Source organism: Sebastes umbrosus, chromosome 4 (genome assembly GCF_015220745.1).
Source record: "Sebastes umbrosus isolate fSebUmb1 chromosome 4, fSebUmb1.pri, whole genome shotgun sequence".
Classification (NCBI taxonomy): domain Eukaryota; kingdom Metazoa; phylum Chordata; class Actinopteri; order Perciformes; family Sebastidae; genus Sebastes; species Sebastes umbrosus.
This window is the reverse complement of record NC_051272.1, coordinates 22,957,756-22,976,741: the sequence shown is the minus strand read 5'-3', so window position 1 is coordinate 22,976,741 and position 18,986 is coordinate 22,957,756.

Genomic DNA, 18,986 nt, shown 5'->3' with positions numbered 1-18,986 from the left:
TATTAATGTCAAATTAAAACCTGCATTAATTGTGGCCCGTTTGGGCGCAGCAAAACCAGCTGTTAACAAAAGCTTTGCATATTTTCCCCTAATAAAATTGATGTGCTGTGATGTTAGCAAACAGTGGCTTATTTATATACAGTATTTTCATTTATAGAGCAGACACAGAGCAAAATTAGCATTCATTTGGAGTCATGTTTATTCTGTCCACCTGTAAAATGTACTGTAAGTTCATTATTCACTCTCTTTCTAGCTCTGTTTTGGTCTCCACCAACTCAGTTGGGAAATATCTGGCTCTGTAGCAGTTACTGATCCACTATGTTTACCAGCTAGTAACTAACTTTTTCTCTCGGCTGTTTGGTGTTGGACATGTAGTGTACACCCGGTTTTAGGGGCCTTTTCACTGAAAACAGTTATCTGGTGTGAATGAAAAATACGCTGACGAGAGCGTTTAGACTGAACCAAAACAGTAAAATTGTGAGCCGTAAAACCTAAACAATGTGTTAAAAGATGCTATGAAGCTCCGCACAGCTGAGAGGAACGGCAGAGTTGGGTGATAACTCTCACATTACGCATAATTAATTGCTAAGATAAAAAATTAGGGCTGTCAATCGATTCAAATATTTAATCACGATAGATCGCCCGATTGTCCATAATTAATCACGATTAATTGCAAATTAATCAACAATTTTTATCTGTTCAAAATGTACCTTAAAGGGAGATTTGACAAGTATTTAATACTCTTATCAACATGGGAGTGGGCAAATATGATTACTTTATGCAAATATATGTATATATTAATTAGTGTAAAATCAATTAACAACACAAAACAATGACAAATATTGTCGAAAAACCCTCACAGGTACTTCATTTAGCAGTCAGTGTGCTGACTTGACTATGACTTGCCCCAAACTGCATGTGATTATCATAAAGTGGGCATGTTTGTAAAGGAGAGACTCGTGGGTACCCAGAGAACCCATTTTCATTCACATATCTTGAGGTCAGAGGTCAAGGGACCTCTTTGAAAATGGCCATGACAGTTTTTCCTCACCAAAAAGTTTGAACCGTTATTTAACCTTCTTTACAAGCTATAAGATAATAACATGGTTGTACCAATGGATTCCTTAGGTTTTCTAGTTTCATGTGATATCAGTATCGTCTCTCTAGTTTAAAAACTAAGCCCGCTACAACCTCTGAAATATTGATTGTATTAATGTGTTAAAACAATTTTGCGTTAACGCTTTATTTTAGCGTTAACTTTGACAGCCCTAAAAATCAAGTGATGGAACATCTTTGTATCATCTTTGGCACATTTTCAGCCATAGCCAAATCGGATGTTCAACATTGACATTAAAAGTTAATTATATGATCTGTCTGCAACTGTTAGACTGAGCTAAAGTGAGCTTGTCAATGTGTTAACTTAACCACCAACTCCGAAAAGCACACATTACAAAACACACAAACCATCATCAAAATCATTTTTGCTTTTGAATTTAACGTCTGTCAAACTTCAATAACGGCAAGAGAAAAGAAAAACAGAACAAAAAAGAGAACAGTTACAGGGCATAAAGAAATCTACTCACAGGAAACCAATAGATATGAGTTTGTGAGTGATTGACTGAGTCCGAGGCAAGATTCATGAGACTCTTTGCACTAAAAAACCCTCTCAGAGACACAGAATACAGTTTTCAGCAAACTTGTTTTGTACACCACAATCACTTGTACCTGAAGGCAGACCATAAGTGTCTGCTCAGCCTTCTCTCTGCCAGTGTTCACAGGTGATTTATATAGCAAGTGAAAAGCCCAGTCAAGTGACTTATTGAAAGATGGGGAGTTTGAATCCAATTTGTCTCCCCATGTGCTTAGAGTGCACCCTTGTAATGTGTCTTGTCTCTAGGCTGGGTTGAACAGGAATTAACCTTCCCTCTCCATCTTCTGTCTCAGTACTTAATAATAATGTTGTACTCGTTCTCACTTTCTATTCCCTCCGTGATGTTCAGGACATCCCATGAAAGGGTCGGATGTCATTTAGTTTCTTTTACTTTGGCCAAGGTCTGATGTACCATTAGCCACAGCTCCCCTGTCTCTATGTTGGTCGTCCCTGTTGTCAGATAGATGCCCTTCCAATGGCCGTGAATAAATAGATGTACTTAAAAGTCACTATCAAACTTGATCTGTCTACATGCTGATGCTTCTGAGAATAGATGCTCTCACACTGAGACTCTAAGAGCAACGAGCGTTTTTACACAATTCCAAAGCAAACAGGCGAGGGATGAGTAAGTGCCTTAGCAATCACAGTGACGCTGATGGAACTGGATATGCTGAGAAAACCAATACGTCCAGGCTCTAAAGCTGAATTATGTCAGACAAACAAATTTCAGTTGAAAGCGGGGGTGTTTTCCATATCAACGCTGAAGCATCGACAGTCATGCTGTCATAACAGAAGTTATTCGAGGCTGTACGTCACCTTATGGTGCTATAAAGCCATTTATAAGCAGAGAAAATACAGTATTGTATGTGCTTCTCTTAGAACTTTCTGTGGAATAGAAAACTATTGAAAAGCTTATACAGTAAAAATGACCCTGAGTGAGTCAAAGGAGCCCAGAGCTGAAAGGGTACCCTGTGGAAGCCTTTGGGTTATTATGTTTTTTGTCATGTGTATAATTCCCCAGGATGTTCAGGTCCGCTTGACTTGGCTTAGTTCAGAGTAAATTGCACTAAATATGATGCGACTGTCTCCCACAGTGAGGCATCTTGATACTGATAGTGTTGCGTGGTGAAAATGTGTAAAACATGGCCTTCCTGCGACCTAACATGCCGGTTCTGTTTCCCTCGCCTAGGGAGGAACAAGTTTGACTCACCCATAGCTCTGTATCCATTTATGATGCTGGCTGGTGGTGAAAGCAGCTATTCCGGCTGGCTGGCTTTTTCTAGTTTTGGCTGCTCCTCTCTTGACGTAGGCAATTCAGGTTTTATTGTATGGGTAAAAAGGGTGAAAGGGAAAGTTCACAGCTACACAGTCCAAAAAAAATATAAACAAATCAAACAATTCACCCTTTCAGCCTGGCCTCTGCGTGGTACAACTCCACCGTTGCCATGCTAGTATCTCCCGGGTGTTTTGCACCAGCATCAGTGCTGACGCTCCAATCCCCTACCCACTCGAATCTACCAAACTTTTTTTTCTTCCAGGCAGATACTGCTCCCATCCAGTGAACTTGTGCTTACTCAAGTGGTGAGTACAGGGTCTGAATTTAACTTTTTTCACTGCCAGCCACTGTGGCAGGTAAGTATTTATTTTTGTCTGCCACTTTTGAAATCTGTGTTAAATGAAGGAATGACATTTTACATCTGGTGTCATTCAGTGTTTGATATATTTTACATTAAAAACAGTATATGCATGGTAAATAAAAGTTCGAATTACACTGTAGCATCCGGGGAGGTCCTATTTTTCGGGAATGGGAGGGTACTGGATTTATTCAAGTTTCTCGCCGATAACTTTGTAATTTATGTTCACCCAATACTAATTGTTTACATTCATCTCTGAACAGAGCATGAACGCACCATAATGTAACTCAATGGAACCTCTGTTAACGTTAGTAGCTCCATTATATAGTCGAGCAGTACTGTGCTGCCCACTGGCTGCTAACAGGTAATGTTACTAACTCTCCTCCTGCCGATTTCAACATGGATCCGTGGTTAACAGTGGAGCATTATCAGGGAAAAGATAGGTTGCGCCCCTTAGGTTTAGAAGTAGTAATACCATGAGTCCTTTTTTTCTCTCCGCCATGGCTCCAGTCCAATTGATAGTCACAGAGGTCATGAGATGCCAAGGAATCATACAACTAGGAACCGGTCCTCAACGGGAACGGATTCTCTATTCCCATCCGTAGTCTGCCGAAGCCCAAATTTGGTGGGTACGGGTGTTAATTTAAGACCCTAGGTGAGTATGAACCATAGACTGTATATAAAGATGGACGATGCATCTCCACTTCCTTCCACTGTACAGAAGTGAAGCCAAAATATCCCAGATACATGAGCTGCCATCTTGAGATTTTCAAGTCATTTGGAGCCAAAGTCTGCGCAGTAGTGATCCAGCGGTGGAGCCGTGGTATCGAGGTCACCCGCCCAAACCAATTATGACCTGTACTGCAGCCAGCCACCAGGGGGTGATCAAGATGTTTTGGCTTCACTTTTGGTGAGCTGTCATGTCGTCCATCTTTATGGTATGAATGCAATGAGAAAGAGCTAACGCAAAAATGGTCTATATTGAACTTAACCGAGCAGAAAATGCTAAAAAAAAAAATTAAAGCAAAGCACCGTTATCCAGAGATTTTAATTTAAAAAAATGTTATTTGTCCAAATTCAGTGACATGGCGTCTGTCACGACTGTTCTTCTGTTGACTGTTTCTCTCCCCACCCCTTTTTGTTTTCTTTTTATTCCCTGGCAAAGGTTTTTGGTATTGTTGCAGCTCTCTGTAAATTACTAGGCCAGTGAGCAGATGGCGGTGGTATGAGGTTATTATCTAAGAACAAAAGGCTAATTGAGCCTATGGCTGATGTGAAAAAAATGATGCAGGGATAAAAGGAGGCTTGCCCTGTGATTTTGAAAATCGAAAGGGGAACGTGTTTAGGGCATGTGTAATATAAAACAGATTTGGGCCTATAATTCATTATTGGCCTCCTGAGTTTTAATTTTTCACGAACTGGAAGAGCCACTGCTTTGCATGGCGGGTTTTTTTTTGGCTTTCACAATGCTGCCAGAATGAAGTATTGGATATTAGGTTTGGTTGACATGCTTTAGGAAGTCACTCTCTCCAGACTCTTTTGAACGATGTTCCTTAAATATGTTCCAGCATATGTGTATTTGCCCATCCCACCTGCCAGTGTTTAAGAAACAGGAAATCTCCATTGTAGCAAAATAAAGCCATATCTGTACCTGCTGTATTCACCACTACTCTCTTTCCCTCAGTATTATTGCACGGATGCTAGTCTTTCACTTTGTTCGGTCTCCTATTTCTTCCTTTCCTCTCTCCATTGTTCAGTACATCTTTCTCATAGTTAATATAAGCTTCCTGAGTGTGGATATTTAGGCCTACTAGTGGCGATTGTATTTTATGATTTTTTTTTCTTCATTTATAGTGGATTAAAATTGAAATCCTGTCTTCTAAAGTATATAAGCTTCTGCCTATTGTCAGTTTTCTGCTCGTTCTGCTAATCCCTGGTTGACAGCTTCTGCTTTGCAAAGACCTTGTGCGTGGGTCTCTCTCTCTCTCTCCCTGTTTCTCGCTCATGCAAAAGCGTCCCACTCCATTTATTTTTTTTTCTCACAAATTGCTGTTAATTTTCATACAGAACACAGAGCAGGAATCTGGAATGTTAAAATAAGTATAAAGGCTTGAGTACATTACTCATATATTGAAATTCATGTATGCAAATTTCCCCTTATTTTCTATTTTCTAACATAGACTCTTCTTTGATATTGTGAACGCACCACCTCACTTCGTTCTATAAAATTCACTCAAGCATCACGCGGGGATGGAAGCACTGTGTAAGAACAGGGGTAAAATTTGCCTTGATTTTGCTGACTAATTATTGCGAGAACGGCGTGCCCTCCCCTCCCTCTGCCATTCTGTCTCATGAAAAATGGATGAAACCAAGGTCATGTTAGGGGAGGGAGCTCACTGTCTACTCCATGTAGGCAGAGACTGGCGGAGGGTTTTGCTGCAATTTAAACCACGCCTGATAGAAGACGTTAACCTTGACCCAAGCTTCACATCATCTAATCATGCCTGACTGGTCTGACTCACCCAGCAGTTCCTTAGTACAGTCACATAAACACACACACACACACGCACACACACACACACACAGATACACGCGAACAAATTAATGTCTCATATAAAGCATGCTCAAATGCTTATGCATTCACATACTCATACATGTGACATATGCATTCACACAGAGTTGAATCAAACAAAGTTAGACAAAGTGAGCCTCTTAAAAAGTTTAAAGAGATAAAAATAAAAAAAATAAAAAATACAATGAAAGTATTGTGTTACTGTTTGTAAAATAGAAATAACAACCTAATTATTTGAATTGCTGGTTCGTTAGCTTTTCTGTGAGCCTGTGCAATTTCTTCACCTTTTGTGTTAATGCATTACATTTGTTCTGCACGTTCTAAATAAACATGTCGACTGGACCAATTATTTGTTCTAAATTAAGAGAGCCTCTACTCTTTATGTTTCAAATTATAGACAAAAAGGGAAACCAATTAAACTCTGTGTACCCTCACTGTTTCGCTAAGTAAACTTGCCAATCTTAAAAGCAGAATTACAATTGCAGTGCATGACTTTTTACAGGGATTAAACTTAAATTGACACGACAGGAAATTGAGGCACCTGCTAGGGGTGTAACGAGACCATTGATCTGGATATATATATATATATCGATTGAATGATCAACGATCCAATATCATCGACGTAAAGTGAAAACATCAATACATATGATCATCTTTAAAGCTGCAGTGGGTCGAAATGGAGTAAATATGATTAAAAAAAGTTATTTTTATAAAACGGTCACTATATCCTGACAGTAGTGCATGAGACAGGAAATATGAAAAAAAATATGTGCCTCTGTGTCCTCCGGTGCCCCATAATGGCATCTGTAAGGTTTCACAAACCGGAGGAAAATAACCAATCAGAGCCAGTCTGCCGTCCAGCTGCCGCCTATGAGCCGGCTGTCAATCACTCAAAAACGCCGATCAAAAGGTCAAACTAGGCAGCGCTGATCAAATATGAATCAATATTCTGTTACTGTAATGCCTATTTCTTGCCTTAAATGTTTTCACAAACATCTCGTAGTGTACTATTTAGCTGTAAACTGAGAACGTTTGTGACCTGGCAGCCATGTTGAGATCAGTTGAGGAAATACCAAGCACCACCCACCAGCCAGAGCAAAGCCAATAGGAACGCTCTCTCTCTGAAATGACCTGTGATTGGTCAAAGTCTCCCGTCACGGGCTAGATTTTCTAAAGCCTGAAAACACAGCCATGAGGAGGTGCAGACGTCTAGTTTTCTCTCAGAACACTTGAACTACAATATGCTGAAAGGTTATTATGGAAATTTTACCAAAAATATTCTGCCTACTGAAGCTTTAAGATGCGCCTTTATTTTAAAATTCCCATGGCACGTCTATTTCACCATTTCCGTCCAAGCTCACCTCATTCGTAAAATGTACTGCCTACTGCCACTTTAACTCTTGACTGGAAGTGCAGGAGGTAAAGGAGAGCTGTCAAACAAACAGAAGTCTTGTAAACACAGACACTGTGTAGAGTTGATACCTGCAGAGCTCAGCCAAAACACAATCACGCTCTACCTACAGTACTGCCCAACCACTTTATAGCTGAACCACTTTGCTATATATTACATTCATTTCATATATATATATATATATATATGTATATATATGTATACTGTATTTCATTTTGTCAGGGTGTTATGGGGCATTTCCCATCATAAAAGCTGATCATATTCTTAGTGTAATTATTCATAAGGTAGATATGAAGTGTCACAGTGACATGCTGCTTGCACTCAAATCTGACATGGATCCATAATGCTTTGCATCTCAGTGGAGCTCTCACACAAAATTGAGGCACTGTCAAGTGACATTCCTTATCCTGCGGCAGAAAAAGATGCATTTAGATCATTTGCGCACGCATACTACCATAAATATTTCAACGTCACTATATAAAATTGGATGTATGTTTTCAGCTCATGGATCCCTTCCATATTTGCCCCCCCCGTAATCACATGTTCTTGCCCAATTGTGCGGATCTGATCTCATGGTGAAATATTGCAGTTTGCTTAAGTGAATGTCACCGCTCGCGGATTCCATAAGCATGCCATTGTGCACAATTAATGGCCTAATCAAAAAGATTTTTGGTTCAGGAAAATTGGCCAGCCTTGTAATTTTGTTTGAACAAAATGTGCTTTTTTCTAAATGCAAACCGAATGTAGACACAAGCATGTTTGGAGTAAAATAACGAAAGAGAGCTGTAGGGGAACGCTCATTTATGCTTTGGGTGATGGAGGCGCTCATATGGCTTATAGGTTTTAAGGTAATCTTAACCAAACACAGCTTAAACAAACACAATGGTTAAAAAAGCCATGGATCTGTCGAGATTTCATTTAGTCTTAAGTAGTGCTCTTTATTTTAATGGATTCTACTGATTCTCTAATGCTGTTCATGACCAGCCTTTCAATGAAAAGCCTTTAACTAATGTTGTACTTTTCTACTCTTGGGAGTCAGAGTGTGACAGCAGAGGGCCGTTCTCTGCACACTTTTAAACCCAATTCTAAAAAGTACAGAATGTGTCCCTCTTTTCAATATACATTAAAAAACAAACCAGCATTTCACATGGGGCTGTTATGCATGTGATGATAACCGCTGTAAAGGAAAAATCAGTTGAGCATTCACTGGTGCATTCATCCTGGGGAGACGGAAAGTGGGGAGATCTAATGCTTTGGCCTGGGCGATTTGTCAGACACACTCGGATCTGACCACTTGCCAGAGGGTGTGGTGTCGAGTAGAATTCCACACAGACAACCCTGACCTTTCGCTATTTCTTTGTTGTTGTTGTTGCTGTTGTTGTTTTTGGTCTCCTCTGATTCACATGCCCCAGCCCCTAGAAACCCGCGGATGGCACCAGGCATTGACCCCGAGGCCTTGTTTCTAATATTCATGCGTGCAGAGAAAGACGATTATAACGCAAGAGCTATTTTTTCTCCCTCAGAAACAAATATGTGCATTAATAAAACACTTGCCTGAATTATAAATGCATTATGATAATGAAGAATGGGTTTGCGATAACTAAACATAATGTTCATCCCCGGGAGAGCGAAAAACATGCAGTCAAGTTAATTATGACCTTGCGTGCATTCTTAATATAAATCTATAGCAATTGATTGGAAAAGGGACGGCAGGTACTGTATGTAAATTCTTCATCAACAAAATTCTCTGAGGGAATTTGTTCATGTGACTCATGTTGCATTTAGCGTCAACATACTTTCATTGGTTTGTATTATCAGGAAAAAAACCTCTGTAGGCCAACAATACGCTTATGAAATGTAATTATTTTCCATCATGCCTAATTTACCTACTTACCGAGAAATCAACAAGGTGAAACAAGGACAAGTTCATCTCACACTAATTATACATTCATTAACGGTGAAATCAGTTCCCTGTGTGTTTCCAGGTAAAACTATCACCTATAAAGTCATGCTTTACATATTCATATGGAAAGTAGATTTTATAAAAGGTTTGACGTCCTTGCTTTTTAGTCACTTTTAAGATTCCCAGCTTCCCCGCACTCCATTCAGTAAGACTCTGCCAAGTGGTAATATAAAAAGAAAATATCCTCTTGCTTTTGTTGCAGGCTTTGCTGCCTCTCAAAGAAGACGCTGGCTCCAAGTAGTGCCTTGAATTGGATTATCTTAAATACTTAGTTGCATTATTGATTTACTCATCCCTTCCATTAGCACTTAAGTGAAAGAGAGGGATTCATACAGTATGCCAAGTTTATTTGGGGAGAAAGATCTGGGAGCGAGGCTATAGTTCATCACACAAAATTAAGCTCAAGTTTAATCATCTGGCAGACTCCATGGCCTTAAATCAAAGCACAACCTACGAGATTTAACGTTACAACCGAAGCACATGATTTATGCATTACACAAGTTATAAATTATGTAATATCTACACATTCTCCACAATCGGCTCGTGCCAACCTGTCGCGCACTAACGTCAATGCACAACGCAAAGCGTGCTGTATTATAGATAAGCTTTCTATCTTGTATAATCACACTCAGGAGAGCATTTTTGTGCCATTAATCTTTGTTTGCTGTCGTTGTCTTTGTTTTCAGCCTCACTGTACTTTAGCTGCTCTCATTTGAGATTTACAGTTCAATGCAGATGTTTATCTGAATGAAAAGTGACACATGAAAAGTCATCAGGCCTCTTTAATAATGGGATGTGATATCAGCAATACGCACATTTCTTCTTTGCAATATAAACACATACTACGTTTGTTGTAGGGTGCAACAAATCAAGTATATAGCACACATCTGCCTCGTGGTAGCAACCACTGTTTGCTAAATTGGTTATATTTAGTGAAGTTGCATGTTTGCTTCTGTTTATGTACTGGCAGATATTAAATTAAGATCAGTAACACAGACTGTACTGTATGACTGAAAAAAATGTTCGGGTGTTATATCTTATTTGAAGATTGGAAATACTGAAATATTTGCACTTAAACCTGCAGCAGGCAGAATGTTTTTGGCATCATTGGGAACAAAAATCCCAAATAACCTTACAGCATATTGTTATTCAAATGATCTGAGAGAAAACTAGACTTCTGCACCTCCTCATGGCTCTGTTTTCAGGCTTTAAAAAATCTAAATCTAAAACTTTGGTCACAGTCATTTCAGAGAGAGACAGCGTTCCTATTGGCTGTTCATTCAACAGAGGCAGCTGTCAATCACTCGCAAACTCCGATCAATCGGTCAAACTAGGCAGCGTTGATCAAATATGAATAAATATTTTGTTATTATAATGCCTATTTCTTGCCTCAAATGTTTTCAGAAACATCTTGTGGTGTACCGTTTAGCTATAAAATGAGAAAGTTTGCTCAGGCGGGTTGGCGCCGCTTGGTATTTCCTCAGCTGGTCTCAATTTGGCTGCCGGGTCACAAACTTTCTCATTTTACAGCTAAACAGTACACTAAAAGATGTTGCTGAAAGCATATGAGTAGAGAAATAGGCATTACAGTGACAGAATATTGATTCATATTTAGCTGCTAAGAGACAGCAGACTCCAGCTTGGCTCTGATTGGTTGTTTTCCTTCCGGTCTGTGAAATCTTGCAGATGCCATTAGGAGCACCGGGGGACACAGAGGCACATGATTTTTTTTCAGATTACCTGTCTCGTGTACTTCTGTCAGGATTTAGTGACCGTTTTATAAAAAATACTTTTTTTATTCACATTTGCTCCAATTCTGTCCACTGCTTCTTTAACACGGAATAAAAGACATATGGGAGGCACTGCCCCTCTGGTCCCTACAGAGGCTACTTAAAATGTATTACAATAATCCCACTTTTGATTTAATTCTCCTACTCCTGCCTTCATGCCAGTTGGTTCTGAATTAGTTTTTTGACTATTTCACCTTGAAGCTATGTTCATCTCATTTTGCAGGGACCATTGCTCTCCAACACACCTACAGGTGATTAAAGTTCTATTTCAACACAGACACACAAATCTATCCCCAATTTTTATACTATTTATGACTATTTCAGCAATTCAATGTATTTCCATACTGCAAGTACCTCTCTATACTGTAGTTTTAGTTGTTTCTGGCGGAGTCTTTCATTCCCGTACTAGATTCAAATCATCTTCATGCACAAGGGAATCACAGGAAGGTAAATCCATGTATGTAATCCAGTGTTATTCATTTTATCTCATCAATATCAGCCTGATATCGATGAGACCCCAACTGTTCACTGTTCAAGCTCCCATAGCCGTATCTGAGCTGTATCAAGCTGATGCAAAGGAAATATTCCCCACTGCTGCTGCTCCACATTAAAAGCATTCGACTGGTGAAATATGGGAAGGCTTTTATTGTGAAGCAGTCGCAGGAAATCACACAGATCATTAGTGCTGACTGTGATCGCTCATCAGAAATGCATCTACAAAACAAATGTAGCAGTCGTTTTGGTAATATTTTGACAGTAAAACAGTTTTAAATATAGCAGGGAGTGATGGAACAAGAAGGAGCAGTCACACTGAGCTGGTAGATGAAGAGCTGCGGGCGACAGGCTGCACACCTCCAACTCCTCAGCAAGGTAACCAACTCCACTGTGCCGTGCTGTTCTGTGGAAAACTACTCGTGCTGTGCACAGCATAATATCAAATCGCGGCTGCTCATGGAATGATGGAAAATGTCCAATTATTGACTGACTTCTTTATTAAAACAATGTGCCTTTTGTTTGGTTGCACTGTAAAAAGATATACCAGATGCTGTTATATTGTATCTCTGACAAAGTAGCTTCTCAAGGACCGTTTACTGCCTCCATAGTTATATGACCTATAGTATTAAACTGAACTTGCTGTTAACACCAGTAACCACAAGTGTTGCTAAATTAACTATGACTGAAATCTTAAGGATTCTTACTTTAAATATCTGCGATTGAATAATTATCCCAATGAATTTAAATCCAAATGAAATCACATTTAGACATCACATTTTGTAGTAAAAATATAATGTCAACATGTTTCTTTTTTAGATATATTGTTAATTTTGACAGCACCTGGCAGGCTTCCAGAGTGACGGTGTTACACCTTAGGAAACAAAAATAAACAAACTTGCACTGTAGCCTACATGTTATGACTATGTGTTGTTAGCACGTGTTGTATTGAAGAGTAAGGCCCTGCCACACTGGGAACGTCAGTAGCGCGGCTCAGGCGCCACACATCGAATCTCTTCTAGAGAATCTCTTCTAGAAATTCGATGTGAGCGAGCGGTTCACAGCAATAATAGACATCAAACGTGACCTTTTGACAGTATATTGACATCATACCAGCGACATTACTACAGTTTTAATGTCTAAATATCTGTAGAATATGTCACAGATATGAAGAAAAGTAAAGATTTATTTTTAACTCTCCTGCTTCCATTTCAAAATAAAAGCCCTCAAGTGTTTTTTTTCTGAGGACAGAATACCTTCATTTGTTAACACAAGGCTTTTATTCTGAAATATTTACAGGACTGTGTTGTAGAAAATGCAGTGACTTGCAGGGCTCCATGAATGAATAAAGTACCAGGTTTTAGTTGTGGATTATTAATATTATTTACAAATGAGTACACGCCTCTTTACCTTTTTCTGTCAGAAATAAATATAAATTACATTTATAATGAAATGAAATGGCCATCAAGAAAGGCAAACTCAATGTAGATAGAAAGGACTGGCAGCAGCTGCCAGTGTGGACACCACACGCGTGAGAGACGCAGCGGTTCAGCGATGCAACCGCCAAGCGCTGCTGACGTGCCCAGTCTGGGCAGAGTGTAAGGACCAAACCAGCATATAACTGGACCCACGTCACATTTGCAGGTACGCTAACATGCTGTTAATGTGTTGAAGGTTGTTGGCCAAACACTATCTGGCCTGAAAACTGACGTTGGCAGTGCACTTTTCCCCATTGAATGTTTGTTTGGTGGCTCGACAAGACAAGTTCATGTTTGTCAGGTAGATAAGAAGGAGACTTTTTTTTTACCCCTTTTGGTTTCTGATTATTTCTCAAAGGAGAGCACAGAACAAGTGATTAACAGAGCATACAGTACATGTATGCTGTTGCAGGAGGCTACAGTATTGGGGGAACCATCAAATTTGTGGGCAGTGTAACATAATGTGGATAATCCATGTCAACTACACATTTTCATACTCAAACTCAAGCCTACCAGCCAAGCTGGTTAAAAAACAATGCATAATTTTCTCCAAAGACCAGTAGGGAGGGATCCTCATTTATAATTTCACAGCAGAAAAAAAAGCAACAGTGTAAAATAAAATAAAAGACTAAGCAGTTTAATTTAAAAAGCATTAATAAACATATAACACAATTCTGCCTGTTATCTGGGTGCAGGTCACAGGCTAAGCAAACTATCCCAGACGTTTTTCTCCCCAGACACCTCCTCCAGCTCTTCCTGGGAGATCCCGAGGCATTCCCAGACCAGATGGAACATGTAATCCCTCCAGCGGGTTCTCGGTCCGCCTGGAGGTCGACTCCCAGGTGGACTTGTCCAGAATAACTTTTTTTTAAATTACAGTTTGTTTTATTATTGTACCTTTGCTCTTTTTAATGGGTTTTTATTTGTGTTTTATCTTTTCCCTTCTGTACAGAATGACAAAAAACCTCATCTCAGGCTGAAATAGAAAAAAAGAGTATAATTCTGGGGGGAATTTTGGATAAAATACAGGCTCTAGGCTCTTGAGATCCATCTTAATATCCGTGTAACAGAATGGTACCTACAATTAAAATCCATCATGACTGCCTGAGCAAGTCTTGCTGCCAATATTCTGCATGTCCTTTTATATGCTTTGTGCTTTCATGTATCAGCTCATTAACTTTGCAGAAATGTTGGTATAGCTCGGGTCATTTCAACTGGTCCCTGGTGTGTCCCCTACGCCACTTGATCTGTGTGTCACTGATAGGCCTCCCCGCTGCTCATCAGGCTTGAAAACAGCTTGTGTCTGCAGCTTTTTCGAGGCGGGCGCGATGGCTGCAAACAAGAGCCAGCACCTATAGCAGCGGCCGTTCAGCTTCAGTCACCTGGCTCGCACTGCTCATTTGACAGAAAGAGTAGGCTGAGCTCGACAACATTTTTTCCCACCTTGTTTTAGAGGACACCGAATAAGAGCCTGGGAACACTGTCCGTCAACATTGTCTAGACATAAAACAAAAGGAAGGTGATGTAACAACACTTAATTGGAGGATGTGCCTCCGGGCTTCAACATTAAACACTGGACTCAGAATTGTGTGCCCATTAGGCGAGGACAGGCAAACATTTTTATACGAACAATTTAAAAACAGACCTTTTAGCAAAAGGCCTCAGAATGGCTTGAAGGCTTCCTGGAATTTATGCCAAAGTATCACAGGACATCAATTTGACCCGGCAAAAAAAACAAATGTACCTCTTCAGTGGAGAGCAATAAATGAACAACAGGAGTACAATACCGACTGCTATAATTCTGATTAGTGTGTGTCCAGGAAGCCATGTCCTACCCTGAAAGGATGTTTATTTTTAACAGGGTAGCCCGATTAGTACAAACCGTGACTGAGATGCTTCCAAAGGCCAATTTTCAAGCATCTCACATGTGTTGCTTGAATCAGGTCTTCCCAAGGTCATTCTGCCAATTTCATATCGTTTCATGCCAAACAATGAAATACATTTCATTTCAATCTTTTGTTCTACTGCTTTGGTGATAACATTTCAATCTTCTCTTGTCGACCCCTGTCCAAGAATATGTTCACCTTGAATACACTCAGTAGCCTACTAAGAACTGAGTTGTTTTTGTGTTTTTACAGAATATATTTCATGAGTATTCATTAAAGCTACAGTAGGTAGAGTTGGCAAATATGATTAAAAAAAGTTATTTTTTATAAATCGGTCACTATATCCTGACAGTAATCTGAAAAAAAACATGTGCCTCTGTGTCCTCCGGTGTCCTCCTAATGGCATCTGCAAGATTTCACAGACCGGTGGAAAACAACCAATCAGAGCCGAGCTGGAGCCTGCCAGTTGTCAATTATTCGTGAACTCCGATACTTGTTGTGAGTAGGTAAGTATATAGGTTAATTATTTTAACTTTAAGAAATAAAGAATTTTAAGTCAGTCAGGTTTGTGACCTGGCACCATGTTGAGATCAGTTGAGGAAATACCAAGTACCGCCCACCAGCCAGAGCAAACTTTCTCATTTTACAGCTAAACAGTACACTACAAGATGTTTCTGAAAACATTTGAGGCGAGATATAGGCATTACAGCAACATAATATTGATTCATATTTGATCAGCGCTCCCTATGGGCTGATATGCTTCCTCTTCCAGAGACACTGTAATGTAATATGTCTTTACTTAAAATTCCTAATTTCTTAAAGTTAAAATAATGAACCTATATAGTTACCTACTCACAACAAGCATCTCTGTAAACCAGGGCAGTATTGTATTGTGTTGTATTGCAGGCTTTAGCCATGCTGTTTCATGGTGATGTTGGCTGGAACATGTCCTGCACCTTTCACATTCACTTAGTATCCTGTCCAAACCTTAACAATCTCATAAGAATACTCTCCACCACAATGATTAAGTCGATTGATTTTCCTGTAATTGCTACGGTCGTCCTCTTTTGGGGTGGGGGGGGGGGCTGGAGAACGGGAAAACCATAGTTATTAAAAGGGATAATGGGTAAGTGCTATTTGCAATGCCCTGTTTGTAAAATAAAGAGTAATTAGGTTGGAGAGAGAGAGATGAGAAGCTGAATTTGGCCCCAAACGCGAAGCTCTGTGTGTGTGTGATTAGTTTCCAAGAACATCCTCAGATCACATGCACTGTATTCCCTGAGTGCATTAATTACAGATCCGAGCAATTCCACTTTCCCTGCTTTTATAAATCAGGCACAGACAGATGCCCTTCTGCAGCAGCGACATGTACTTTATGTACAAAATGCACAATAACATACAGCTGCTTATAAGAAGAAATGTCAAACTAAAGTATCAAACACAACAAGAAATCAATAACAGAGGTTGTGGTGTTCAAATATATTTTGCTCAATATGCTTTAATAGTTCATAACAGTTTGATATGTCTGTGTCACATGTATAAGAGCATTAAGTGTGTTAGTTGATGCAAAGAAGGAAAACATCCTGGCAACACCGATAATTCTTCAAGCTTGCTTGTGTTTATTGGATTTGTTGTGATGTTGATATTAAACTGGATTATTTTAACAGTTACTATGGCAATCCTATGCCAAGCACCTACCTCATATCTCTGCAATGAACAACTGCAGCAATCCATAAATACAAATACAGATCTGTATTACATATTTCACCTTATATTTCAGAAAATGTATAGAATTTCTAATGGCTGAGAAACGATGCATATATGCCAATTTTCAACCATGTTGTGGCCGTTTTACTGATCCGCATTCCGATTATTCTGCAATCAATTAAACCTGCAGTAGGCAGTATATTATTTTTGGCATCATGGGGCAAAAATTGCATAATAATCTTTCAGCATATTGTAATTCAAGTGTTCTGAGAGAAAACTAGACTTTTGCACCTCCCCATAGCTCTGTTTTCAGGCTTTAAAAAATTTAGCCCATGACGGGAGACTTTGGCCAATCACAGGTCATTTCAGAGAGAGCATTCCTATTGGCTGTGAGCAGTGTTTGGTATTTCCTCAACAGGTCTCAATATAGCTGCTGGGTCACAAACTTTCTCATTTCACAGCTAAACAGTAAACTACAAGATGTTTCTGAAAACATTTGAACTGAGAAATAGGTATCACATTAACAGAATATTGATTCATATTTGATCAACTCTCCCTAGTTTGACCGTTTGGTCGGAGTTCGCGAGTGATTGACAGCTGCTCAGGCAGGCTCCAGCTCGGCTCTGATTGGTTGTTTTCCTCCAGTTTGTGAAATCTTGCAGATGCCATTAGGAGCACAGGAGGACACCAGAGGACACCGGAAGACATCGGAGGACACAGAGGCATTACCTGTCTCATGCACTACTGTCAGGATATAGTGACCGTTTTATAAAATGTCCAGCAACAGCGTCAATTTCCGTTCATTAAAAAAATGTATCTCTTCACAGGAAACAACTTGGTTGGGTTCAAGCAACAAAACTACTTAGTTAGGTTTAGGAAAAGATTGTGGTTTGGGTTCAAATAACTCCGGAAGTGACGTAAGTGCAGAAGTTATGTGACAAATAAATCAACGCTGACTTCTGGTTTCACACATGGTACGAACAGCGGTCTGCTGAGCAAAATACACTTCCTTGTTCACGATTACGGGGATTACATACAAATTGATTTTGTAGGATATATACGAATTGCAGTATATTGCTCTTCTTAGGTTTAGCTACAAAAGGTGTATGAGAACAGCCTGCTGTGCCGTTCATTCAACAGAAATTCAACAAGTCAGGTTACTGGGACAAGCCCTGCCTATGTCACCTATTACAATTTGTACACAAACCCAACAAGTGTGTTGTAACGCTTCCAGTGTACATTTGAACATAAGTGTTTTCAGGATAAGAAAAAATATGTCATTTGATATTGATAAGCGAATGAAGCTGTCAAGATAATGTCTGTCAAATGTTCCTAGATGTTTTATGTGATGCATTTGACTGGCATCAACTTAGTTGGGGATCATCTTATCACCCATTGGTCTGTGGGAAAAGTGTCTGTCAACAAGCCAGAAAGCGATGAACACAGCTTGGTTCAGATTGTGTGTGACGAACGCCTACAGAGAACAGGGATCTCACATGATAGAGCAGGTTATCACTCAGCAGGAACATCGTTCAACCTAATTAAGAGTGCATATATGAATGATTAGCCAGATCCTGTTTGATTACATCTGACAGCAAATCAGCTATTCATTAATAATTTACTGAAAGCTTTTTTTGTAGTTTTCACTCCAAGTTACATCAAACATGGATATTCACTTTGCATTTTTTTTTATTTTCATTGTTTTTAATAGGCACTAATGTAATGCTTATCATATTATAAAAATGTTTAATTGATGTTATATTTTTGCTAGGGATGCACCGACACCGATACCGGATCAGATATCATTGTTTCTGTATTAAAAAGGTTTAAAGGGACTGTTTGTAAGAATCAGAAATGCTTGTTAACAGCGACACCTGTGGCCGTTAAGTCAACGAAAGTCAGCGTTGGGCTCACCCTTGTGCTCGCTCTACATAGACATGAACGAGCATCGCTCAACAAAGTGAGGCGACACACGTCAGCTAAAACCACAATATCAATCTATATTTCACCTGCTTGGCAGTAATGTTAGCTGACCAGACGAAGGTCTCTCCATGAATCAATGTTGATCCTAGTGTTGGCTTTTCCTGCCTCAGCCTCCCAACCGCGGCCGGAGGGAACAGGGGAGACACTGGAGTTTTGGTCGGAGACGATAACGTTACTCGCTGCGGAGCCACGTCACTTCACAAGACACGAGAAACCTCTGTTGGTCTGGAGGAGCTGCAGCATTTATTTCTGCACAAACGTCCACTGTACATTTACTGCATATTCTCAGAGCTAAACTAACTCTTCTGCAGTGTGGAGTGTGCGCGCATACACATGAGAGTGGAGCGAAATAGCGAGAATGAGCGCGGTGTGTGACTGAAGGAAAGCAGGCAGTCAGAGGACCAGAGGAGCAGAGTACA